A 26,944-nucleotide genomic window follows, 5' to 3' on the forward strand; every position below is an offset into this window, starting at 1 on the left:
GATCACCAGGAATATTATCTCATTGATCAAAAGTAAATTCATATTCAGTGTAGCTTTTATCCAGTATTCAAGCCATGTGTTTAGGATGGATGACTTTAAGAAGACATAAGCAGCAACTATTTATGATCTTACATGGAGAATCATCCACATAGCTTTTCATTCAAAGTGGAAAGGAGAGAGAAAATAAGAATTTATTAAGCAGCAGCTATTTGTCAGGTAGTGGGCTAAGTGCTTTACAAATATCTCATCTAATTGTCATAACAGTCTTATATATGAGGAAACTAAAGTAGGCTAAAGTTAGGTGACTTAGCCAGGTAATAGAAAAAGGAAATGTTTGGGGCAGATTTGAGTTTAAGTTTCTTGATGTCAACTGGATTGTAACTGGCTTCTAACCTGTACAGGGCTGGAACCAACTAAGGCAGGTTAGAGATAGGAGAGTCTGGTCACACAAAGTGAGGAAAATGGCTTATAAGCAAGGACATATGTGTCAAAGCCCTACACTTGATGAAAGGGATCCAACACAGTGGGGAGGAGATCTTAAATACTTAAGGAGACACAATGAGCGGTGGCCCTGACAATGAGGGGTAACAGTAACAATGAGACAAGTTTGATTTGTAGCAGGACTTCAAGTCTAAAATAAGGATACTACAGATGCTTGTCCAAACTCAGAGACCACCTGATGCTGGTATGAAACAATTCTGGGATTTTGCTGTGGCAGTTCTTGCTTTCACACTTTGTTTGCATAGCCTAATTACTGTTTTTACTTTTTCCTACAGTTTTGAGTTTTAGAATCACATCATACTCTATCCCAATATTTCTTTTGGATTACCCAATTACCAATGACAATCTTAGACATATGGTTTACATTTGCACATATAAAGCATAAACAGTTTGTCCATATTGAGTCCCTTAAAATTAGTCTTTGATGATGGCTTTCATATGTCAAATTTTCTATTGAGTTCATGTTTGTTTGCAACAAATTTCTAAAAATCTGACAGTTTATTAAAGTCCTTTTTTCATTCAATAGTATATTTAATTTTGCTGAATATGATATTTTTGGCCACAAGCCTAGTTCTTTTGATTGTTGATATATAGTATTCCAGGACCTGAAGTGTTTTATTGTAGCTGCTGATAGGTCTTCTGTGATTATAATTGTAGCTCCAGCATATTTCAGATTTTTGTGGTTGTTGTTGTTGCTTATAAAATTTTCTCTTTGATCTGGAAATTTCAAAATTTAACAGTGATGTTCCTATATGTTTTCTTTGCAGGATTTCTTTCAGGTGGTGATACTGGATTTTTTCTGTTTCTACTTATCCCTCTCACTCCATCTGTCTTGAAGACAGTTTTCTTTCATTATTTCTCATTTTATCAAGATTCTTTTTTTTTATAGTCCAATTATTCTTATGTTTGTCTTTCTTGATCTTTTCTCCCAATCTGTTATTTTTTTTAATGAGATGTCTCACATTCTATTCTATTTTTCCATTCTTTATATTTTGTTTTATTATTTCTTGGTCTCTTATAACTTCACTGGATTCTCCTTGCCCAATTTTAATTTTCAGAGTAATTTTCTTCCTTAGGACTCTTAATCTCCTTTTCTAATCAGTTGACTTTCTTTTTTATAATCTTGTTTTTCTTGGTTTGTTCTTAATTTAGTTTTTCCTCAATCTCTCTCATTTGATTTTAAAAATCCATTTTGAATTCTTCTGTGATTTCTTTTTCAGTAGGTATTTAACATTTACTTAACCTGGTCTTCCCCATTCCCATAACACCTTTCTATAGTTGGGTTCTTTCTCCTTTGCTTATTTTTTTTTAAAATAAGACCTTGTTAGTGTAATCACCTCCAGTCTTAGGGTGGAGGGGGTGGTACTCCTGGCTTCATTAGAGTTCTTTTCTCTGGCCTGAAATCCAAAACGAAGAACTCCACCCTCCTTAGAGGCAGATGAGAACTAGTACCATCAGCTTTCAGCCCCACTGCTTCTGCACTCATTAGGTTTGTGCTGATTCTTTTCTCACCCAGGGCCTCATCTCAGAAATATAGCTTGGCCTTGCATTCTTTATCAGCATAGGTTCCCTTAATCTTCCTGGACTCAGATCCCAGACTCCCCACACTGTCTAGGAGGTAAACATTTCTGTGGTTGGGGATAAAGTTACTTCTTAAACCCAGCTAGTCCCAAGGCTCCTTATTTACTGTTTTAGCAGAGCTTGCCTTGAGGTGTTTATACTTCACATGGTTTCAACCCTACAGCCTAGCATCTTTCATAGAACTTTAATTATCTCAGGAGGACCACTGTTCTGCCCCAATTCTTATTTGTCTTTCACCTATCTACATTCACCCTGAGATGTTTTGTGTTGTTTGTGGGGGAGAATCTGGAGAGTTTGGGAATTTCTTACCTACTCTGCCATCTTCCCAGAACATTCTACATATACATTCTAATGGAGAAGATAAAACATAAATAGGAAGCTGAAAGGGATGTGGGGGTGGGGGAAGATAATTGAAGGAAGGGATAATGAAGAAGAGCAGCATATAGGGAATGAAGAGATGGTTGTCCAGGTTGCTCTCCTTAAATGGAGATGATAGAAGGAATCATCCAATAAGAAGGAAGTCACCTTGATGGGGAAGAACACTTTTCAAGTGTGAATTCTGAAGTTAAGATGGTCTTCCAGAATAAAGAAATTATGGGAATATGATGGAAAAATCTGAAAGCTTGTACCCTTGTAGGAAATGAAGAGGTTGTCTTGGGTACTCACCTTAAATGGAGACTTGGGGAGGGGTTATCCAATCAAAGAAAGGGGTGCCAGGAGCAAGGGTATCTCCAAGGTATAACTTCTAGGACTGAAGATCTCTAGTAGCTTTAAAAAGGAGATTTATTGAGAAGGTATAATGAGAACAGAAGTTACAAAAATATGTTCCCCAAACTGAGGGCATAGATGCTCATTGAGCAAATAAAAACTCTGGAAAGGGTGCACTTAGAATTAAAGTACAATGGTCCTGAGCTATGCATATAGAGAACACAAGGCAAAAGGGTACATGCTAATTCTTGATCCTGGATTTTTTTTTCTTTTTATAGAGATTGAATGAATTTTCCCCATGGTGTTGTTGAGTTCTGAGGATCTGTCCAGTTCTAGAATCTTTAGCCAGTGCTTTATCTGTCCCTAGAAACATTCTATTTCTCGAAGCCACTGTCATCCTTGAATGACTGTCTTTTCACATCTATCTGTGGTACTTCTTTTATCATTGGCTATTGTTTTCCACCTCAGGTGACTTTAGTTCATTTGTTAAATGAATGAATATGGAAAATATCAAGTCAAAACTGATTGAGCTTTCAAGTCTAGATAACTGGGAGAAAGAGAGAAATAGGAGTATAATAATCAGAAAAGTAGCTACATACCAGAAGGAATTTGTTCAAAGTGGTAAAACCAGAAATTGACTGATACAGACTTGTACACAGAAAACAGAAGAACAAAAAAGAATGAATGGAGAAAGAGAAAACTTATCTCCTAACCACCCCTTTTGCAGCCAAAAAACCAGTAGGCTCTAATCCTGATATAGAAAGATGATAGTCTTCTGTATTTTGCCCTAGTCAGACCAATCTGGAATATCATATTAAGTTCTGGACAATCACATTTTAGAAAAAAAAAAGCAGTAACATGTTGCTGCATGCTTAGAGGAGATGGTGAGGGCAACTGGATACCATAGTATATTAAGATGAACTAGGAATGTTCATCCTTGGAAAAGACAAGACAGGGAGGACATGATACCTATCTTCAAATTATTTGAAAGACTGTATTGTGAAAGAGATTCTGCTTGGGCCCAGAGGGCATAACTAAGAAAGACTAGGAGCTTTAGAGAGGTAGATTCAAGCTCGATAAGAGGAACATTTTTTTCCCTCCAATAATTGGAACTATTCAAAAGTTGGATGGATTGCCTGGGGTGGTAGTGGAGTCATCCTCACTAGAAGTTTTCAAGCAAAAGCTGCCTTTTGGGGTTCCTTCCAATTCAAAGATTTTATGAAAGAGTTATGAAAGATGTAGGAGTAAATGAGCAAAATATGTGTTTGGAAACCACGGAATAGATTAGAAAGGAATGGGTACTCAGCAGAATCACACAGCATAGAAAGAGATGGGAACACAAAAATAAAGAAAAGTTTGACTTGACAAGAAGTCTACCACTGATAACCTTTAGAACTGTGTCATTGAAGTGAAAGTGAATTCAGAAAAGAATGGTTAGAAAGAGACCATTAAGTTCCAGGAGTTCCATGGCTAACTGACAATTTTCTGTATTTATTGATGTATAATCATAGCAGTTAATCAAATATTTTTAAAGGTCATGAGTGAATCTTTTGCAACTCCTTAAACACACAATGTATTGTCTCCAGGTTTTATGGTTGGATTAATGAAAAAATAGAAGTAATGAATTGGTAACAGTAATGAGCATTTTTTTTTCTTAAGAAACTTGATTTTGAAATCACATGTATATTGTTAAATGGTGCACATACTTTGTGTGTATGTGTGTGTGAATGTGCATATGTTGCTTATAAACTATTTTACCAAATTCCTTGTATTTTGGGCTAGGACTCAGGGTAGAGAATGCTTCCTTGATATCGTTCTGAACTACACTATTAAGAGTAAAAGTTTCCAGAAGAATGATGTGATGTGATGACATGGCCAAACTGGTCTTAACTCAAATGATTATTCAATACCTGAATAAAGTTTAGCAATATAATCATCAGAACATTATATAAGAGACAGAGTGAGTTGGGGTGTGTATGTGAAGAAACCTGAATAAGAATGAACAGCATATGAGGGAGAAGGCTATTTAACTCTTGCTTGGAGTCCTGTTTACCACTGGATCATCTTAATTGGGGGATGTTGGTTTTTTAACATATAAAGATACTTCCTTCTCCTTTACCCTATTAATGTGACTGACCCTTTCTAGAGACCTAGATTTTTTGGCTAACTATTTTTGAAATCCTATAAATATTTTCAAGCATTCAATCTTGCTTCACAGATACTTGTCTTCACTACAACTCCCATAGGCTTATTATTCAACAAATAATAATGGGGTAGACATAGCTATAAAAGACACAGAATTATAATGGGAACCATAATCATTAAAGGAAAAACTAGGAATCAAGACCAGATTCAAATTTCTGTGCTATACAATAAAAGGGAAAAAAAGATTAATATAGACTTCTTTATTTTATTTTTGTTCATATTTTTAAAATGTTTTATTAATGCCTTTTAGTTTTATATTATATCTGGATGTAACCATCTTTCTGAAGTCTCCATTACACAAAGAAAAATAGTTAAGTAAAACCAACCAATACATTGATTATATCTGACAGTTTCCTACTTTTCTACCAAAAGGAAAGAAGTGGTTTGCATATTTTCTCTGTTGGTTATGGTTGATCATTATAGTTATTCAATTTCACTTTTGTCTTCTTTTCACTTATGTTATTGCAGTCCAAAAAGTGTAAAAACAGCCTATTATAATTACCCAATAAATGAACATCTATTTTGTTTCTAATTTTCTTACAACCATAGTGCTGCTATGAATGTTTTGTTATATATGAGAATTTCTTTCTGTCTTTGAACTCTTAGAGTCCAATATCTCTAATATTCTTTGATTATTTGAGTCTTTAAGAATTCTTCCAGGGACCTCTGTAAGGCAGAAAGTTTCCATACTTTTCCCAAAGGTCTTAAGAAATCTTTGGGAGCAAGATCAGCAACTGTATAATTCTAAGGTTTGTGATGCTCATCTTCAATCCTGAAAACAAAGAAATTGAAATCTCTCCAAGTTTTACTTTGCAATTTTGTTCATATGTTCTATTCTCAGGAATAAAATCCTTTCTTCATGTACTCTGTACTTGTATTGCCTACACAAGCCTGAAGTTAGACCTCAGGCCATTGACAATCTTTTCAGCTTAATTTTTCCTACCATACTCATATGGGTGACCAAACAATGATCATGAAAGATGTACTTTTCAGGAGAGATTACTCCAGGAGTTTAGGAATTGCTGGGTTTCTCAGTTGGTGCCAAGTGCACTTTGAGTGGAAACTCCTGAAGTCTTTCCACAATGCTTCCTCAGGGAGAGATAATTACTGACAAGGGAGGAGTCTTTGTCATTTCTCAGATTCATCAGTGAACATGAAACATAAGGAAGCTGTTTAGATAGAGGTAAAGGGTGGAGGTGAAGGAGCCTCTCAAATGGTCCAAGCCTTGATGTTTAGATGCTTTAACACAATGTCATCTGCAAACAGGAGCACTTGAAGACTTATTCTTTTCAACTTGAACTCTATGCTAGATTTCCTTCATCAGGGGTACACATCTTTGTAACCATGAACATCCCATCTAGTCATCCAGTTAAGTCAGCTTGCTATATAATCTGCTACTATCCTGCCTTTCTCCATCAGGAATGAACATCCAGACCAGATGACCCAGACTCTTTGAGAATTAATTCAATTAGCTGCGAAATTCCTACCCTGTGACTGAAGAGCTTTGATTGATGAAGTGAGTGCAAAATCACAGAACTTCTTATATCTAGCCAGTCTCTGATCATAGTATATATTTCATGTCCAGTGATCCATATGGGCCATCTTGCCATATCCCTGCTGCACTATAAGTATCTTTCCACTACCTTCTACTTCTCATCTCTTGCTCTAAATGCAATAATCTAAAGAATGTTACCATTGTTTCGGGAAAGAATATGTCTCTAGTCTATATTCCTATGATTCTCAAGGCAAAAATATCCTTCTCTGGCCATTGTTACTCTTCAGGCGTGTTGTTTCTCTCTTTTAGAATATAAGCTCCTTGAAAGCAGTCTGCATAGATTTTGCATTTGTATTCACAATTCCTACCGCAATGCCTAGCATACAGTATGTGCTTAATAAAAGATTTTTCATTCATTCATTCATTCCTATGTGAAGACTAAAGGCAAATAGCACCCACAAATCCAGATTTGCAAGAGTCATAAGTGAGAAACATAAAGGTTTGAATTCTACAATATTTGTTTCATAGAAATACAATGAAGCCTGATTCATTTTGTTATGTGATTCTGAAGTTTTGAAAGTTGGAGGTGGAATCATGGAATTTTAATATCAAAGGGGATTTTGGAAGTCAGCCTAGTCCAATCTTTTCATTTTATAGATAAGGAAACTGACACCAAAAAAAGGTTAGGTCATTTGCTTAAGGTCATCACAGTAGACACTGGAAAAGCTGGGACTAGCCAGATTTTCTTCTTTCTAAGTCAGAATCTTTTCCAGTATATCACAGTCTTTTGTTCATTAATATGTTAATTAGTCAATCAATCATCAAGCATTTATTAAGTAATAATCATATAATGTAAATGCAAAAGCTAAATAGCCCCTGCCCTCAAGGAAACTGTATTTTAAAAGAGAGATACAACACATAAAATATATTTGTGGGCAATGTTAATATTTGTTCATTTATTTCCATAATAAAGTACAAGGGTTTTTTAGTCCTTTCCTCATATGCCCACAGCTGCTTATTCTGAACATCTGGTACGATGGAACTATAAACAAAATACATAGCACATCATGCCAGGCACACTTAATCCCTCTTTTGAATGAATTACCAAAATTAAGGAATGAGAAGGAATTTGGTAAGGCCTAATATAAGCAATGTTTAATACTATAGCCAATATATTACAACCAACAATCTCACTTGAAGAGATTTATTTGTGTATAAGCCATTGCAAAAACAGAAAAACAGTCATTAAAAAAACAGCAATGATAATTGGCTATTCACAAAGTTGGGGGAAAGTATCTGGTAGAATCTTTATAATATGATAGAATCAAGATTACTTAACATTTTTATTCATCTTCTAGTAGAAGGCAGGAGGAGGCTATATAGGCTATATTCATTAGAATGATAAATTAGGTTGGAAGTTGTAAAAAAAAAAACATTAAGGATAGAGGAAATAATGTATCATGGAAAAGATAGGATCAAAATATGGTAAGAAATAATAAAATGAGACTCAACTTGGATCATCTCAGATTCAGAAATTGAGCCAAAGTCTGGCCTGAAGGGAGGAGAGAAAAAAAACAAGTAACAAAAATCACAGTGTTCTTGCAGCTTACATAGGCTGATACCAGTCCTTCCAAGTTATAAAGGTTAATTATTACATCACATCTTATCCTGGGATATGTACACAGCATAAAAATAGGACAGGAACATAGAAAGAGATTGAACTTGAGATTTATTAGTATAAGGAACACCAGAGTGAGGAAATTCCCTCCGTAATTGTCCAGATTTAGAGCACTGAAAATTAAATGATTTGCCTGTGGATCATAGCAAGTTTGTGGCCCAGACAAGATGTATCAATGTAAATTCTGTGTCTAGCTCTCTCTTTTCTATACCACACAATGTATGTGCAAAGGAGACAGGAACAAGAAAAAAGTAGAGTGGGTCTATGATAATATAATTTCATTTTACATATGACACAAAATAGCCAGTTACTTTCCTAAAAATAGCTGTAGGACTACAAAGTAAGATAAATTCACTGCACATTTCAGACTGAAGATAGATGGATAGAAAAAAAAGATTTGGATACTCTAGAAGAAGGGAGTGACATGGATATTTAGCAGACTGCCTGTAGCAACTTGTGTACATGTGACAGTCATAGCATTCTGGATTTAATAGGAAGAATTAGAATGGGGACTTGAATTATTCCATCTGCTCAGATATGCTCTGGGGTAAAAGAATTCCATCCCTCAAACAGGGTAAAAATGTATTAATGTACCATGGAACCAACTCATTACCTGTGGTCTCTGGTCAGGATTTGAGCCAAACAAACATTTTTTGGTTAAAGGAAAAATCTACCCAAGAATCACTGAGGCAGGCTACAAATAAGGAAGATGAGTGGGTTGTTAAGGAGGGGCGCTTGTATTTAGGCTCAAGTGAAGTCTGAAGCTCGTCCTGAATATCATAAATCAGGAAGAAGAGAGAAGGGAGTGATTCTTTGTGTAAATCCATCTACATATTGTAATATTAATTTGCTTGTTTTACTATCTCTGAATTTCTGGCTGAATTAGATTTGGAAAATGGATCAAATTCTGAACTGTCTTCTTGAATAATGAAGACATAAGGAGAAAATAGTCAGAAGAGTAACAGAAGAAATCAGAAACTATCAAATCCAAGGCTGTCATATAGGGTTATTTTTGCTTAGGTACACCTTTCAAATTGCTCATGAGTTTCAGTTTGCTTCCCAGAATTGGGATATTGAATTCAGGATGTCTTAGTTCTTGAAAAGTGTTAAATGAAATAAATGTGATTTAGTTAATTCAGAGTTAGTTTAATTCAATATTCAAGATTTAATCTATCTAAAGCATACAATTGATTTTTCAACCACAGTGTATATCAGAAGTGAATATCATGCAATTTCCTCACAGGGATGAGCTTCACTTAATGAATCCCTAAACCTGGGGATAGTTCCAGGGACATGCTTCAGCTAAAGACATAGTGAACAAAACCAAGGGTGGGAAATCAGGGACATGTGGTAGTCATAGCTATAGGCAAAGCCAAGGATTTCAAGGATAAAAGTTGGCTGAGCCTGGCATGAATAGACAATGACGTATGAAGCAACACAGCAAGAAAAAAACATGGCCATGAGTCTGAAGGTACCAAATATAGAAAAAGTATCAAAAGCAAGAGGAAAGATGGCTAGATTCATAAGAATTACTTTTCAGGGAGGAGAGAAGTTGAAAGATAGGCCTGAGAAGTCTATTAGATTTTAAAACTTCTCGGAAACAGAGATTATTTTCATTCTTATCTTTTTATTTCTGAAGAACCTAGCTAAATGACTAGCCCATAAAAGGCACTTAATAAATGTTTATCACATAATTCTATTCAACAGATATTTATTGAAACACCAAGTGTTTCAAGGATACATTTAATTAAACAAATATTTGTTAAATTGCTACAATGTGCAGAGTGATGTCCTAAGCATTCTCTCATGAAGCTTATCGTCTTATGTGGGAGTTATTAACCTTTTAGTGTAATGCATTCCTTCAATAGTCTGATGAAATCCATAAACTCTTTCTCAGAATAATGTTTTTGTTAAAAAAAATTAATAATTAAAGGAAATGCCAAATTTCAGTTAAAGATTAATGAAAATAAAGATGTATTTTTTTTCTTCCCAAGTTCATTTTCCCATGAAATCTATCCATAGATCCCTGTGGTGGTCCTTGGACTTGAGGTTAAGAAATCCTGGTTTATTGGATAAGATTACCATCTACTAGGGGTGGATGGATTATGAATACAATGTGGTCCCATATTTTAGCTTCAACTGCTTTTAGTCTACTATAGGGAAATATCCCATGTACATAAATCACAATAATTCAAAACCAATAGTGGAAATTCATGAGAATGAAAATGAGACATTTTGGGTAAGGGAAATTGGGAAAGAAAAAGGAGTATTTAGGTAGGACTCTGAAGAGTAGTGAGATTTTATTTGTTGAAAATATGGCAGGAAGGAAAATCCAGGCACAAGAATCATAGATAGGAATTATAAAATGACTAATTTAGTATACAAAAACTCTGATATGCATTTGAATTCTAAATTTTGAGGATTACATATTGAAAACTTTGCATGAACAAAAAGTCTGCACCATCTTTCAGAAATAAATGGATTCATCTAACTAGAGGACGAGGTATAGAAAAGAGAATGGTATGAGAACAGACTGGAAAGGTAGTTTGCATACAGATTATGAAGGACTCCAGGCAAATGTACCTGGACTTTAATCAATAGACATTAGGGAGTTTATAAAAATTTTTGAGCAAGGGAATGATATGATCAAAGTTGTACATTTAGAAGCTTAATGGCAGGAAGGTTAGGTTAACTGGCAATGGCATGTAGGTAGGATTAATTGCAGCAAAGGAGATGGAAGAAATTAGGGGGAAAATGCAGATTAGGAGATTTAAGCAATAGTCTAAGTGAGAGACAATGAAAGTTTGAAATAAGGCAATGTCACAGGATGTAATGAAGGCAATAGATGAAAGATACTGTGGAATTAAAATAGACAGGATTGGTGACATGCTTCTCTGGCAAGGAAGAAATCAAAGATGAATCCAAAGTTTCATGCATAGGTAATTAGTATTATGTTGTCATTTAAGAGATATGAGGTCAAAAAGAGAAGAAAGTTTGGGGAAGAAGATGAGTTTTTTTTTGTTTTGTTTTGTTTTGTTTTATATATTTTGAGTTTTAAATATAATTAGTTCATTTAGGGTCTAAATGGTACTAGGAAATACATGTAACGATCTTAGAAGAAGGGCAGGTGTGAGATATGGACTTGTAAGGTATCTGGCGAGAGATGACAAAGACTATAAAGGTTGCTGAGATTGCTCAAGGAAAGACAATAAAAGAAAAAAGAGGAAAAGGGCCAAGATAAAGCTTTATCAATTTCTCTAGATTATAGTGAAATTTGAAACAAACCAATTTAGTTAATTCAAATTCTTTCCTTCTGAAATTTATACTTCAAAATAATGACATTTTAAATATATATTATTTATTCTCTCATTGTATTAATAGTAAATAACATTTGTGTAGTGTTTAAAGTTTGCAAAATATTTTACATATGAACCCATCTTGAACATCTATTAGTCTCAGTGGAAAAGTCATTTATCTTCTATCATCCTCCATTTCCTATTCTGCAAAACAGTAATAATAATAATACTCATAGAACCTACTTCACAAGATGGTAATGAGCCTCAAATACGATAACATCAACCAAGTACTTCTCAAACTTTAACTGCTATGAAAGATATTCATTATTATTGTTCATAAAAAGTTTTTCTGAATTCTGATGTTTTAAAGCTAGGAAATATGGCAGAGATCATCCAATCCAACCTTCACATTATATTCCTCCATCATCCATTGACTCCACCATCTTCAAATGGTATCCTGAGGACCCTGTGAAAATGGAAATTTCAGAGAATGACTTGCTAATTTAGCTAATAAATACATAGAGAGACAGGACAGCATCCCAAATAATCAGAATTGGAAGGGAGCTTTAGAAATCACCTTTCTCTTAGAGATAAGACAGTTGAGGATTCAGACAGGAATTTTGATCTGTCTGTGGTCAAAAAGTTAGTAAATGGTAAAATGGACTCTTTGACCCAGTTTTTTTCTTTTGACTGACTCCAATTTTCTTTCCACTATACCACACTTCTCTGACTAGAGGTGGAGGTGTGTCCATATAAGAGCATGGCCAAGACTTCCTTTGAATTCCCTTGGAATCTTGTCTCAATCTTACTGAGTAGCAAGGGTGCAGAAAAGTATTTATGTTGTCTCTAGATCCTGGATCCCTGCCCTTCCCAACCATTCAGCTGACTTGATTCCAAATATCAGTGACTTACCTACTCCCCATGTATTTCTGGATAGATTTCAGAGAGCTGAAGAAATTGATGGGAAGATAGACAGACAGATAGGTAGGTAGACAGATATCTTTATTTCAATATCATTGGATTTCTTTGGAATCCTATGCATTTTAAAAACATTAATCTGAGAAGGGGGCCATAGGCTTCACAAGATTGTTAGAGCAGTCCATGACATACAAAAATCCCCCCCAGAATCTAGGCTCTGGATAGCTTGTTTTTGGAGTCAAAGAACATGCATCTTTTTATGGTTAACCATTCCCTATATGATTTCTATGAATCTGACATATTTGGGTTGTGTATCTTTATTAGTGGAGAGCATTTCTATGTTTCATGTAATCTTGTTAATACATACATATGTACATATATATGTATACAGATATGTGTGCTACATACATACCTGTGTATATATGTATGTTCATATATAAACATATATATATATAAATATATGAACAAAATAGATTTTCATTTGGGACTTAGTTCTTGAGATAGACCTAATAGTGTTCCTGAGACAGCCATGTATAGTGTTTGCAGAATACCTGCTATTCAAAATTTGGTTTTTCATTTTTGTTTTAGGTCTTAAATTGGCATATGCTGAATATATCACAAAAATATCTCTTTCCTATTCAAAGGCAATGAACTGATGAGAGTAGATTGATCTATAAAAGTTCCAGGAATAAAAAAAAAATTCCAATGTAATTATTTACTCTCTACAACTTTCATAGACTCCTTTACTCAAAGAATGTTATAGGTAGAAAGAGGCTTCAGTGAAATTTTAGAAGAAATTGTAAAAGTTTATACAAGAGCATTATGTTCTCTCTAGTTCTATTTCATTCAGAACTAGACTAGTGCAAAAAATACACATGATCCTTTCTTGGGAAATTCTTCCTTTGGAAGATAGGTTAGAGAGAAATTTTTACAGGTAAATTCATTGAGACTATTCTTTGCACCCTGGAAACCTATGTATTCAGTTAGATTAAGAGGTTTTTACCTTGGGGTTCACCTTCTTTCAGGGGGCCTATGAATATATTTCAGGGGATATCTTAACTTGAATGGGAAAATGCTTTTTTATTTCAATATATGTTTCATTGTAATCCCACATATTTACTTTTATACATTAAAAACATGATTGTGAAAAGGAGTCCATACATTTCCCCAGATTGCCAAAGGAGTCTTGAAATGCAACCAAAGTGATTTCATAGAATTGAAAGGGTTGTTAGGGAGTCACTGCCCTCATGAAATAGGTAAAGAAACCGAGGCCAGAACAGATTGAATTTTGCTTCTACAGTTGCGAAGGATCCTGGCAACATTCCACAAACCAGTGTTCCTTTTACCTTTGTGGAAAGCAGTGTTCTGGCATGTGTGTCAGGCAACCTAACTCAGACAAATCCCTTGGCCACTTTCTGCTTGGGCAGGCAATCACATCATCTTTTCCTGACCAGGGAATTTCCTGAACAGTGAAACCCGCTGGCAGTCTTCCTTTTTTAAAGGCTGCCATGGGGCAATCCCATGGTTCTGGCAGCAGCTCAGATGTCCTCTGGTGACCAGAGATTCTAGTCCCTGGGTACCAAGAAGGAAGCAACAGTTAGAATATTATTACATATATTATGGTCTAAGTATATACTCTTTAAATGTAAAAAATCATCCAAATATACAAAAAAGTAAAGGAGAAACAAGAAAAATTAAAAATATTAAATGTATTTACTAACACAGGAAAAAGGAAACTAGTTTGTGTCTCTAGATAGAGACACAAAGAATGTTATTTTTCAAACAACCTTGTAGTTCAGAGTGATGGATTTGGATGGTTATTGTTTCATCCATCTTTAATCCGGGCCCTAACTCAACAATCCTTGACTGATGAGGTTGTGGACTCTTCTTAAAAATCTCTAGACAAGAGATGGTCATGTATGACCTTCCTTAGGATCAATCCCTTTCCAGTTTTTGCATTATGTTAGTTCATTGTTATTCTCGTGTTTCATTTTCAGGCAAGGTAGAAAATAGTTCATCGCCAACATATTTCTAATAACAGATAATGAGCATAAAGACCTTTGTTGAGTTTTCTATCATGTTTTTCTTCTTCAGGTATATTTTTCCATGTTTGAATTATTCTTTTGGCTCTTTTTACTCTCTCTGAGTTTGTCACATCTATTAAGCTGTGGAACCTAATAATGAGCCAAATTTTAAAACAAAAAATTGAATTTTCTCTATGAAATCAGGTTTTGAGGAGGCAAAGGGACAGTTTCTGGAAGCTCAGTGTATTGATTTCTGGGAACTTTAGTTCTAGGTACAAGTTAAATTATTCTTGATTTCAGGGGAAGGATCCTGAGAACTAATGGAAAAGAGGCTCAGTCCAGGGTTTTTGGTTTCACTTTTTGCTAGAAAGAGAATGAATATAATGTAAGCAATAATACAAAGGTAGATTTCAAATAAGTCAAAAGATGGAGAGAGAGTTATGTTACAGTAAGAGTTTAGCAGTTTAGCACGCTCCTCCTTTGCTGTCTACCGCTAATCAATCCCATTGAGAAAAAGTTTGGCTGGAATGGACTTACCACTAAGATGTGTAAGAGGATAATCAGGTGTTTAATTCTATCCTCCTCCACTTCAACTGTCAAGAATTTACTCTAAATATTTTGTGCTTTTAACTTGTTTGTAATCTTTTCTTTCCATAACAACTTAAAAGCTACCTTCACTGGGATATAGACCTATGACTGCTATGATCTATGATGTATACTAAAAATTCATGTGTATCTTCTTAATTTCAGTGAATTTGGTGTTATTTTCTTGGGACTTAACTGGACTTCACCTTGGAGCCCATACACTTTTGGCACAGTACTTCTACCTTCATGCCTATCTCTTCTTGGATCCCTATGGATGGTCTGAATCTACAGACCTCATGCTTATTCATCTATCCAAATCTCCCTTAATGCTAATTAGTTCCCACAAAAATTACTTCTATTTTATACTGTCTATATCTTGGTTGTACAAAGTTGTATATATATCCTCCATTAGACAATGAGATCCTTGAGATCAGGGATTGTGTTTTTGCCCTTTTATTCCATGCTTACCACACACTGCCTAGTACCAGATATTCAGTAAATAAATGCTTGTTGATTTGATTGATTTGACTCTTGCTATCTGCACTGCTCTTAATAAATGCTTGGTGACTTGATTTGAAAGATGGGGGGCGCTATAAGAGTAAGAGCCAATAAAAAGCTTGTTTTTTGGTTGTTGTTTTTTTAAGTAAGAGTACAGAGACAGAGAAAGATAGAAAGAAAGAGGCAGAGAACAATTTCTAAGTGTCAATTGTTGGGGGGGGAGGACAGAGAGAGATGAGATAGGAAAAGGATTCACTCTACACTTCTCTGGGGCCTTAAACTATATGAAAGAGATTCTTCTGAGCTTTGATAAAAACAGAAATTTTTATAAATTACTTAATAGCTGAAGAGATTAAAACAGTAACTCAAGGCTATACAAGAGTCATGAATAAACAGACTTTGATGGTATAAGGAATCTTGGTAAAAGTAGATTTTCTTAGAGGCATGGAGCCTCAAGCAGGCTTATTTCTCCCAGTTGTTTGTTTGTTTAATCCTTTGAAGCTGTTCTGCCCCTGGAAAGGTAGGAGCCATTGTGTGGAGAGAGTAATCTTTCTCCTATATAGCCATCCTTACCTGACAGCACCACCTACTGGTTACATATACATTACAGAAGCAGTATCTTCCCTTTTAAGTCAAAGTATCACTAAAGCAAATTGAGCGAGCTGAAATTCATGTTCCGTTGTAACCTTGTGAAAGATTTTCAAATAAAGAAAAAACAATAATATTTTCAGTCCTAATGTCTACATTATCCTTATCTGAATTTTGTTTAAATATTTTCCTACACTATTTTTTCCAGAATCATGTTACTAAATCTGGGATAGAATTATGTATTATGAGTTTTTTTTTAAGTGATTTAAAAACTTAAGATTTTAAAAACTGTTCAGTTGTCTCCAGTGTAATTTACTTTATCTTCAAATTATCTCCTTTACATAATCTTCATTACATTAACTCCTTTAGTTGTTAAAGCTTTCTCATTCTAAGTACTTTAAGATTATCTAATGGAATTATTGCTTAGGTTATAAATTGAGCCATTCGAAGACTATTTCATTATGTAACTGAAGCCAGTCCTGAACCAGATTTGGGGCTGGAAGTAAGGTAGACAAACATATTTAGTAAGGACCTGCCCTTAATATGGCAGAATGTACTCAGTTGGAACAGACACTTTAGCCCTCATTACTACTTTTTGAGTAATTGAAATGTCCTCCTAATTACTCTCTCTGCCTCCAGTCTCTCCTCATTTTAATCTATCCTACATATTGTTGCCAGTGTGATCTTTCCTCATTTGACAGGTGAGAAATTGGAGTCCAAAAGAGATGGATTCTGGCTCTGAATTTCCTGGTGACCCTGCCAATGCCTCAGAACCCCCTGATACTTTGTCTATCAAAACTGATTGCAGTACTTTTCCACTCAAATATCTCTGATAGCACAGTATTGCTTTTTGAAGAAAATTTAATGAGCATGTGAGGACCTCCATAATCTGGCTCTATTTTTACCATTTTAGGCATATTTCATTCTACTTTGCTTTATATATTGTATCCTCTAGTTAGACTGAATTCATTATTTCACAAACTCATCCCATTCTTTTCTCTGTGTCTTTTTTTTTTCAAAACATCTCTTACAGTAACATATACTTCTCTCCCCCTCTCTGCTTAGCAAGACCATCTTTATAAGACCTATTTTTATTATTTCATCTGAAAATTGATAGACAGATAGATAGAAAGATATTTAGGTAAATAGGTAGATAGATGATAGATAGACAGACAGATAGATAGATAGATAGATCAAATATTTATTAAGCATTTATTATGTCAGGTTCTTTGTTATATTTGATGGATATAAATGCAAGTAAACAAAGCAATCTCTAACCTCAAAGAGTTTAATTTTAATTTTAAAAAAGTTAGAAGGGAGTTAGAAAACTATAAAGTTGGTGGGAAGTTGTATGGCAGATAAAGCAGAAGCTCACTTGCAGAGCCAGGTTTTTGCAGTGAAGCAGTGGGAAATCAAGGTCAAAGTAGAGGCAGAATGGTGCAGACATGGGCAGGAAATTATCTCATTTCCATGATCTTTCATAATACTTTGCACCTCTATATACTGTTGCTCATGTGATCTTTCCTCATTTAACAAGTCAGAAATTCTAGTCCAAAAGAGATGGATACTGACTCTGAATTTGCCGATGACCCTGCCAGTGCCTCAGAACCTCAAAATACTTAGGATATTCCAATGTGTGGTATGCTTATTTGTGTACCTGCCTTGTCCCCAGATTCGATTACAGGTTCAGAGAGGTCAGGGGACTGTGTGTTCTCGCTCACCATAGTTTTCCTCACAGCACAGTGCTTTGTGCTAGGAGAAATCTGAACAATGTTTGTTGAATTGACCTGAATCTAGAGGGATTCAGTCTGACCTTGGAGGAACTCATGTTTTTCATTATTTCTGCCATTAATTTCTTCCCAATGTGTTGATTTCCTATTGTGTAGACACACTGATTTTCCCTCCGTGAAGCTGTTGTTGTTACAACATATCTCCATTGGGTGGCAGTACATGTAAGCAACAACAATTTACATTTTAGTGTTCCCACCCCCCCACCCCCCTCCTGCATCTTCCAAATGCAGGACCATAGAATGCTAGAGCTAGAAGAAACCTTGGGGATCATCTAGTTCAACCCTCTGAAATTCAATTTGTATCCTTTTTATATGAACTCTGAGAATAATTTTATAAGGTTATAATTGCAGCACATTTTGATGGGAAATGAGCAGAAGCTAAATTATCTTTAAATATGCTTTTAGTTTTAAATGGTTATAATTGTGTTTTAAAAAAAAATGGTTAGTGACCATATTTTGAGTCTTAAAGTGGGAGTGCTTCTCAGTACTATAATTTTTATTGATTCCAATTTGTCTGTAGCATTTTTTATGCTATGTTAACAAGAACTTATTTTTACCAGACTCGTGCTTTGTGAACCTTGAGAGAAAATGTAACTTTTTCCCTGAGTTAATTTCACACTGGTCTTTGAACCAAGGACAAATTCTGGATTCAGGAAAATGCATTATCCAGGCTACTCAACCCAATCACCTCTGTTGTCCTGGGTTACAGACTTAGCTGCTTATTCACCCAGTATTTGGAAAGCTGAATGGTACTCAACACAAGTGATCATTTCTATCTGGTAGAGTTTAGAGGGATCTACAATATCCTGTTTTTAATGCAGCACAGGTGGTAGCAGTTCAGGTTACAGAAGGCCATTTAATCATGGATATAGTCATGCAATCAATTTTCTATTTTTTGGTACATTTGTGTCCTACATTAGATGTTAAAACTAAGAGCAGAGTAGTGAAAACAGTCCATTTTGCTGCTTCGAGGGGTTTTGATCCTTGTTAATCTTTGTTTTGACTGTTTATTTCATCAAATATGCTTTTAAAATGAGTTTATTGCACTATGGTGCACTTTGAAAAGCTTTTGGCTATAGATAAATACTTCTGTAATATAGATAAATTGCTTCTGTATTGAAGTAAATGGAATTATTTGTTTGAAGAAAAAGGAGGAGCAGAAGAAGTAGATGAAGGAAGAAGAAAGAAGAAAAAGGAAGAAGAAGAAAAAAAAAGAAAGAGAGAAAGAAAGAGAGAAAGAAAGAAAGAGAAAGAAAGAAAGAAAGAAAGAAAGAAAGAAAGAAAGAAAGAAAGAAAGAAAGAAAGAAAGAAAGAAAGAAAGAAAGAAAGGAAGGAAGGAAGGAAGGAAGGAAGGAAGGAAGGAAGGAAGGAAGGAAGGAAAGAGGGAAGGAGTGAAGGAGGGAAGGAAGAAGGGAAGGAAAGAGGGAAAGAAGGAGGGAAGAAAGAAAAGGAAAGAAAGGAATAAACAAAGAAAGATAAATAGAAAGGAAAGGAAAGGAAAGAAAAAGATCATTGTTATAATTTAAAAACAGAAAGAAAAAAAGACCCAAAATACGTCTTCAAAGGAAACTGATAAATCTCAACTCCAGGAAAGATGAGAAAAGGAATATGATGTTCTTAAAAAAACATTCAAAGCAAGTATATTTAAATGCAGTTTGGTTACATGTTATTTATGATGTTTAAAGATCTTTAAAAAGACCTAGAATATATCCACTGTGATCTAAAGGGGAAAAAAAAAGCTTAGATGTTTAAAAATGTACAAATATCCATCTGCACCAGTATGTTTTATTTCTTGTCTCACTGCAATTGAAGGTGTTGGAAAATGCATGTTAGATGTTTTGTTGTTATTGTTCCAATCACTGTTAATTAATTTTTACCAGTTGTAGTATTTTGTTGTTGTTATTGTTGTTTTTTATTAAAAGAAAAAAACCTTCAATTTTGTATTTGCTTAAGATAAAATTCTGTCATAAGCACAAGTTAATAGATATCAGACAGTGTGACAGAATGGAAAGAATATTGGACTGGTCCTCTAAAGATGTGGGTTCTGCTAAAAGATCTATTAGTAATAAGATGTGGTGTTGGGCAAGTCATTTCACCTCTGAGAGCCTCTTTTTTTCCCATCTATAAAATGAGAAAGTATTCCAAGGATCAAAGGATAATAGCTCCAGAGCTGGAAGAGACCTCAAAGGCCATATTAGATGGACTTTAAGGTGCCTTCCAGCTTTAACATCTTATGAATCTCTAACCTAATTAGAGAGAAAGCTTGTCTGCTAAGTAGAATGATGATCCTGTGAGAATATACCTATAGCTACCTTTTCTTTTATTGAGCAGAAGGTGTGGCTCTCAACTTGTGATTTCATCAGTATAAATAGCCAATAAAGACTATTATGTAAATTGTATTCTTAAAGAATTGTTTAGGGGTACTGAGAAGCTAATTGACTTAGCCAGAGTCCGTCATATAATCAGTATATATTAGAGGCAAGACTGAACCCAAGACTTCCTCTATCCATGAGACTGACTAACTAGCATGAATGAATAGATAGATAGGTGACAGAAAGATAGATTGATAGATATTAGTGATAGAAAATGACTATATAGCTAATAGATGATGATAGATGGATAGAAGAAAAGTAGATATATGGATAGTAGATAGATGGTAAATAGATACTAGAAAGCTACATAGATGTATAGACAAGCTGATGGATTAAATAGATAATAACAGCTAAAATTTATATGGCAGTTCATAAAGTTTTCAAAGCAATTTATAAATATTATCTCACTTTATATCTATATAGGCAAAGGAAAGTATTGAGTTGTATATTTGTCTAAGTCATTTAACTAATACCACCTTGACATGTATAAGAAGAATCTTCTTCTGTCCAGTAGGATTTGGATTTTGTTTTGCATATTGACTAGCTATTTTCATCCCCCTTTGCACCTTCACTGTTAGTTCCAGCACTCCATAGAAGAATTCTTCTGTCCTACAATATCACTGTTAAAGTAAGTGCTTATTTTAAAAATATAAGAGAAATTTATATTAAACTATATTGAATTTGAAATGTTGCTGGTCATTTTGGCCCCCAAAACAGGAAGACCTCATTCACTTACTTCTTTAATTATTAAGTAAACATCCTTTCCTCTTTTAAAAGCTACTTGGACAGTGTTTATACCATTGGAGAGAAAAAAGAGAAGAATTTGTCTCCTCTCTTGTTCTTCATTGCCTTTTCTACATAGGCCATGTCTCAATCCTTATCATGTGAACAAATTGAAGACCTTCTGTGCCTCCTGTAGGTTTAGCTAAAGAAGTTTTATGATTATTGTACTTTATTGAGCCTCCAGGCTTCTGATAACAGCTCATAAATCTTTCTTATGGAATTAAACTTCAAGGAGACAGGAAAGCACTGCCAGGACCTGTGCTACTGAAACTTTTGGATTATTCTCAGGGTTTGTTTTGGGGGCCTACCTAAATGGGGGCTAAACCAATCCACAGAATATTTTATTGCTATTCTCTAATATCTTTTGCTTTTCTATTTTAAAATAGAAATTCCAAATACTGAATTCCATGATAAGAACTCTGAATTCAGTCTTTTTACTTCCATTGCATGAGTTTTGTTTTGTTTTTTGAAACTCTATTTCTCTATGTTGTATAGGCTAGAAGTACAACAAACACTTATGGACTTGATTCCAATACTATTGGCATGGGAGCTTTGACAATTATAATCTGGTTCAATTCTCCCCTCCATAAACAGTCACGTTGCTTACCATGTTAGTAATAATAACAATAATAATAGTAAACATTTACAGAGTGCTTACAACAAAACAAGTATTAATGCTAAGTGCTTTACAATTATTATCTTTTGTTATCCTCACAGAATAAATGCTATTGTTATTTCTATTTTATGGATGAGGAAACAGAAAAATAGAGATTAAGTGACTTGCCTAGGGTCACATATTAAGTATCTGAAGCTGGATTTGAAATCAGTTTTTTCTGACTCCAGGCCCAGCACTTTTTGCTGCTAGACCTAGTACCTGCCAGGCTTTAACTCAACAGCAGCTCAAAACTCTTAAACTTAAATTATCCTCCAGCCTCAACCTCCCTAGTGGCAGGGATTTCAGATGTGGACCACTATACCAAGCTTCTATTACATGATGAAATCATCTATATCAGTAATAATCATAATACCTGACATTTCTTTGTTAGGTTTGCAAAACTATTTTACATACATTACATCTTCTAATCCTGATAACAATCCTGTGACGTGGGTTCATAATCTTTATTTTTTCAATGATCCAGATGGACCATCTTGAGGACACGAAAGGATGAACTCACAAGGCCTGAGGGAAAAGTCAAAGATATAACAAAAGAAAAATCAATTAACAGATGATGACATGAGAAGGAATGATGAAGAGTAGATATTGGCCTCCCATCTGATGGTTTCCAATCAAAGATTGCACAAAGAGATTAGAATAAAATAACATCAATATATAATAGTTTGCTCTTAAACATTTGGAACGAACTCAGTTATACAGGGGATTTTCATGTGCTACAAATTCTTTAAATAATGTTCAAAACACCTCAAATCCCAGCTTTTGTTAGTGGAAGCCACAGGCAAAAGCTAAATGCTATCATGGTAGAAACAAATCAGTTGGACAATATGTTGACTGTATGAAACCCTCTGGTGGTCATCTCATGAAAATCAAGTCAGTCAACTGGAGTAAGCCACTTTACACAGTGATCTGCAATACACTCACAAGGGCCAGATAGGAGATTTCACAAATTACCGTTCAATCTTTAACTTTTAATAACAAAGCAATGTCAGTGAATTAAAAATTATATTCTTGATGTATTATGTTTTAATATGCAGTAGAAAAAATAGATTATTTTACTTTGTCAAAATCTTACATTGACTAGATAGGTACAAGGCTTTTTTGTCCCAGCAGTTATTTCTCTAACATACAACTGCTCAAGGGAGTTCTCTTTTTAAAAGAATGATCCATTTAAATCTGATTGTGATTTTGAACATTCTGTAAACATTTTGATTAACTTTATATTTTATTTGTACAGAGGTTTATTAATCATAACAAGTTGGTAATCATTTGAGGTTTCTTCTATCCCATCTCACATGTAGTATGACCTTCATAAAAAGATCATCAGTTATTTAGTCATTCAAAAAAGATAATGAATACCATGATAAATGGTTAATGGAATATTGAAAAAGTATTTAACTTACTAATGGTTTATTTTTTCATTTATTTAATAGGATACTATCATTTACTATGCTATTTACTAACATGTTATTAGATGATTAAAATGTTTTTATTTCTCTTATTAAAAAGGATTCAAATGAAAGGACAATAGATGAAAATGGGAAAGATCTGTTAAGATTTTCCATAGCAAACTGTTTTTCCTATCAATAAAAATGATGTTACCCACATTTGTTTTCTATATCAAATTCCCCATTGTGTAGAAGGAAGTAAAAAAGGTGACAAACTAAAGATGATAAAAGTGGCTGGAATAGACCGAGTATACAAAGAGAAAATATATGCTTAAGATGTCTTGATTTGAGGGCATTAATGGATTGATTTTCTTGTCTGAAAAATTAAAGGAAAGAATAATAAATATCATTTTTGTACCAAGACAGAGAAAATATCAATAGCTACTGATCCATCCATCTTCTTTTCCATCTTTGGCCTTCACCCTGAGATTTCCCAGAGAGCCTTGCATCCCTGGATTCAGGACTCAAGCCTCTATATTTGCCTTAGAGCTTTTTGCAGTATTCTGGAGTCTGCTGCTAGATCAGGGACACATGAAACTACCAGCTTCTGCTGAAATCACCCAGCCTATACTAGCACTTGCTGTTTGTTATGCTCCTGGACCTCATAGTACTCAGCATCACCACTTACTACAAGTTTGGTCATTGAGGGATATCTAACCACCTTCCTCCTTCCATGGACCTCTCTCCAGTCACTGATAATCTGCTTGTCCTCATTCCTTAATGGTGAGCATCCCTTATCCAGCTCTATGATTCTGAACCTTGGACTGTCATTGTCACTCGCCACCTACTCCCTTACTTTTATCCTCTTTTCCAATTTTCCATTCCAGCTCTAACCTTCTACTATGCTCTCTGGAATTTCTGCTCCATAGGTACAAATTCAAATTCATCTTAAAGGGTTTCCTTTCTTGTTTTCTCCATTTTTTTGGTACTCACTGAGACCTGACTTCTACTTTATCATACAATTTCCCTGGCCACTCTTTCTGATAGTTGTATTTTGACTTTCTTTTCCCTCTAAGTCTTTTCCCATTGTCCATTCCCATTTCTAAATACACTCTCTTTCTTTCTCTCTCTGTCTCTGTCTCTCTATCTTTCTGTTTCTGTCTCTCTCTGTCTGTCTGTCTGTCTGTCTCTCTCTCCCCCTCCCATCTTTCTCTCCTCACCAGGTCCACTTAGTAACATCTCCTTCAAGGTTTACTCAGTTGACATTTATCATTCAATCAAGAATCTAGTATGTATTGACCCTTAGGACACTCTTCCTTTCTTATTCATTGAGTTTAGTGCCTGAGTCACAGTCTTTCTCTCCCCTCTCACCCCAATTCTTGCCCTCATACTAGAAGACTTTAACATACATATTGATACTTTCTCAAAAACTAACTTCTGAGTCCATCAATTTATTTATTTCCCATGACCTACTCCTCTACTCCACTTCAGTTATGCACAGGGATGGACATACCCTTGATCTCACCATCACCTACAAGTGTTTCACTTCCATGTTCATGAAATTCCTTTTTCTAATCTTAATCCTTTATTACTCTATCTTTCCCTCTTCCTTATCACCTCTGACCCCATGCTTTGGCCTCATTGTGAATTGCAGCCCCTCTTCCCTTCAATTCTTTTTTTAACCCATCACTCTTACACTGGCTACACTTTCTTCCTTCTCTATTTTGGAGGGTCTTGTCCACTTGTCCCATTGACAATCATGCTTTTCCAAGACTCAACTTTGGATTATTCCCACTATTTGCTTCTTTTGTTCCAATTTACATTATGCATAGACTATTGTCATTGCCTATTGGGTGGTCTTTCTGTCTCAAACAGCTCTCTTCCAGTCTACTTTTCACTCAGCTGCCAAAGTGATTTTTCAAAACGACAGATCTGTCTCTCTCCCTGCTGCAACAAATTCTAGTGGCTCCAAATTACTTTCATATAATATCCTTTTGCTTTTTATTTTGGCTTTTAAAAGTCTTCACAACCAGTCTTCTTCCTACTTTTCTAATCTTTTCTCCCCTCCAAACCTTGTGGCTGAGATTACTTCCCATTTATCCATCTTGTATACACAAAGCTATTTGTAGATTATTTCCTGTGAATGGGAAATGGGAGTTCCTTGAAGATAGTGATTGTTTTTGTTTTCTTTGTGTCTTCAGAGCTTTGCACAGTGTTTCACACCTAATAAGTATTTCATAAGTAATTATTGTTAATTTATATAATAATATAATAAATAAATTTAAGAGTTATCTACATTAGAAAAGTCAGCATAACATAGTAATTAGTGGGCTAGGTTTGGACTTTGGAAGATCTGCATTCAAAGATTTCCAATATGGATTGGCATAAGGAAGTTTGCATACTGAGAGTTCATGCCCACCAATCCACACGCATTAAAGAACTTATCCACACTGTTGAAATTATGGATTCAGATTCTTCCAAATAACATATACTTTCACCAAGGGCAATGTCAGTGAAACATAAGCTCTGTGGAGTCCTTTCATGTTGGAAATGTTTCAAGAACAGACCTGACAATAGACTGAGTCAGCATTTTCCAATCTGATAGTTTGGAAAAGGTTATCACAAGTGGACTGATTATTTGGTGATGAGGTCTCTGGCAATTAGTTGCCTATGTACAATCAAAACACTTTATTTATTAAAGATAAAAATGAAATATAAAAACCTATATGAATTCAAAAGAATTTGGTCAATAAAGGAAAAGCAAGTGCAAAAAGAATACTTGTTAGAGGTTATAATAGATTATGGAATAAAAGATCCATAGAACTGATCCATTAGTAAATATATGTGATAGTCGCTGGCAATAAATGAAGCTCAAAGCATATAGTGGATATGAGTTGTAATATATTATCATTTAAAAATGTGCAGGATAATTGGTCAGAAGATATCATCAGAGTTATACAACCAGAAAAGAAAGTGAGTCATTCATATAACTAGAGAAAGGATTAACTGACAGACAAACCACATGCTCCATAGGTACCTACATAATGTCAAAAGAGAGGACAGTAGCCCTCAGAATGTTAGATATATCACATGTGGAAAATATATGAAAAAATTTGGACAAAAATTGAATTGGATAAGAAAGCATGGATAAATCTCAATTTATACCAGTGGACAGAGAACTCACATAAAGGAGATCAGAGATTCATTGATCTGTGGAGGTGCAGAGATTTTCATCTAGGAGATGAAAAAACAGAAGCTCAAAGAGATTAAGTGATTTATGCATGGTCACATAGCTAGTAAGTGTCAGAGGCAAATATCAAACCCATGTTTCTTTTGATATCATGTGTAATATTTTTGAATGAAGGAAGGAAAAAGCATTTATTAATGCTTATTAAATGCCTGGTACTATGCTAAAGAGATGGGGATACAAATCCAAAAGTGAAATAGCCTCTGCTGTCAAGGAGAGATTCCTATTATATTCTAATAAGAGAAGAAAGAAGGAAACAAGCATTTTTAAAAATATCTACTATGTGCTGGGAACTGTGCTAAGCACTTTCACAACCTTGGGAGCTGGGTGAAATTATTATCTTCATTTTTAGCAAAACAAAGCAGATAATGACTAAGTGACTTACTCAGGGTCACACAATTCTAAGACTAAATGTGGTCCTGACTCCAGACCCAGTGCTCTATCCACTGCACTACTGAGCAAAGAATATATACAAGGGAGTGCTAGCCAGAGAAAGTTGTTTTAGTCCAGGAATTCATAGGAATGTTGAGAAACAATGAGGCATTCAATCGACATGTGTTTTCCAAAAGCAATAATAGCATTGATTTAATTATATTTCCTGAAACAAAAGGTAA

Source organism: Sarcophilus harrisii, chromosome 1 (genome assembly GCF_902635505.1).
Source record: "Sarcophilus harrisii chromosome 1, mSarHar1.11, whole genome shotgun sequence".
Classification (NCBI taxonomy): domain Eukaryota; kingdom Metazoa; phylum Chordata; class Mammalia; order Dasyuromorphia; family Dasyuridae; genus Sarcophilus; species Sarcophilus harrisii.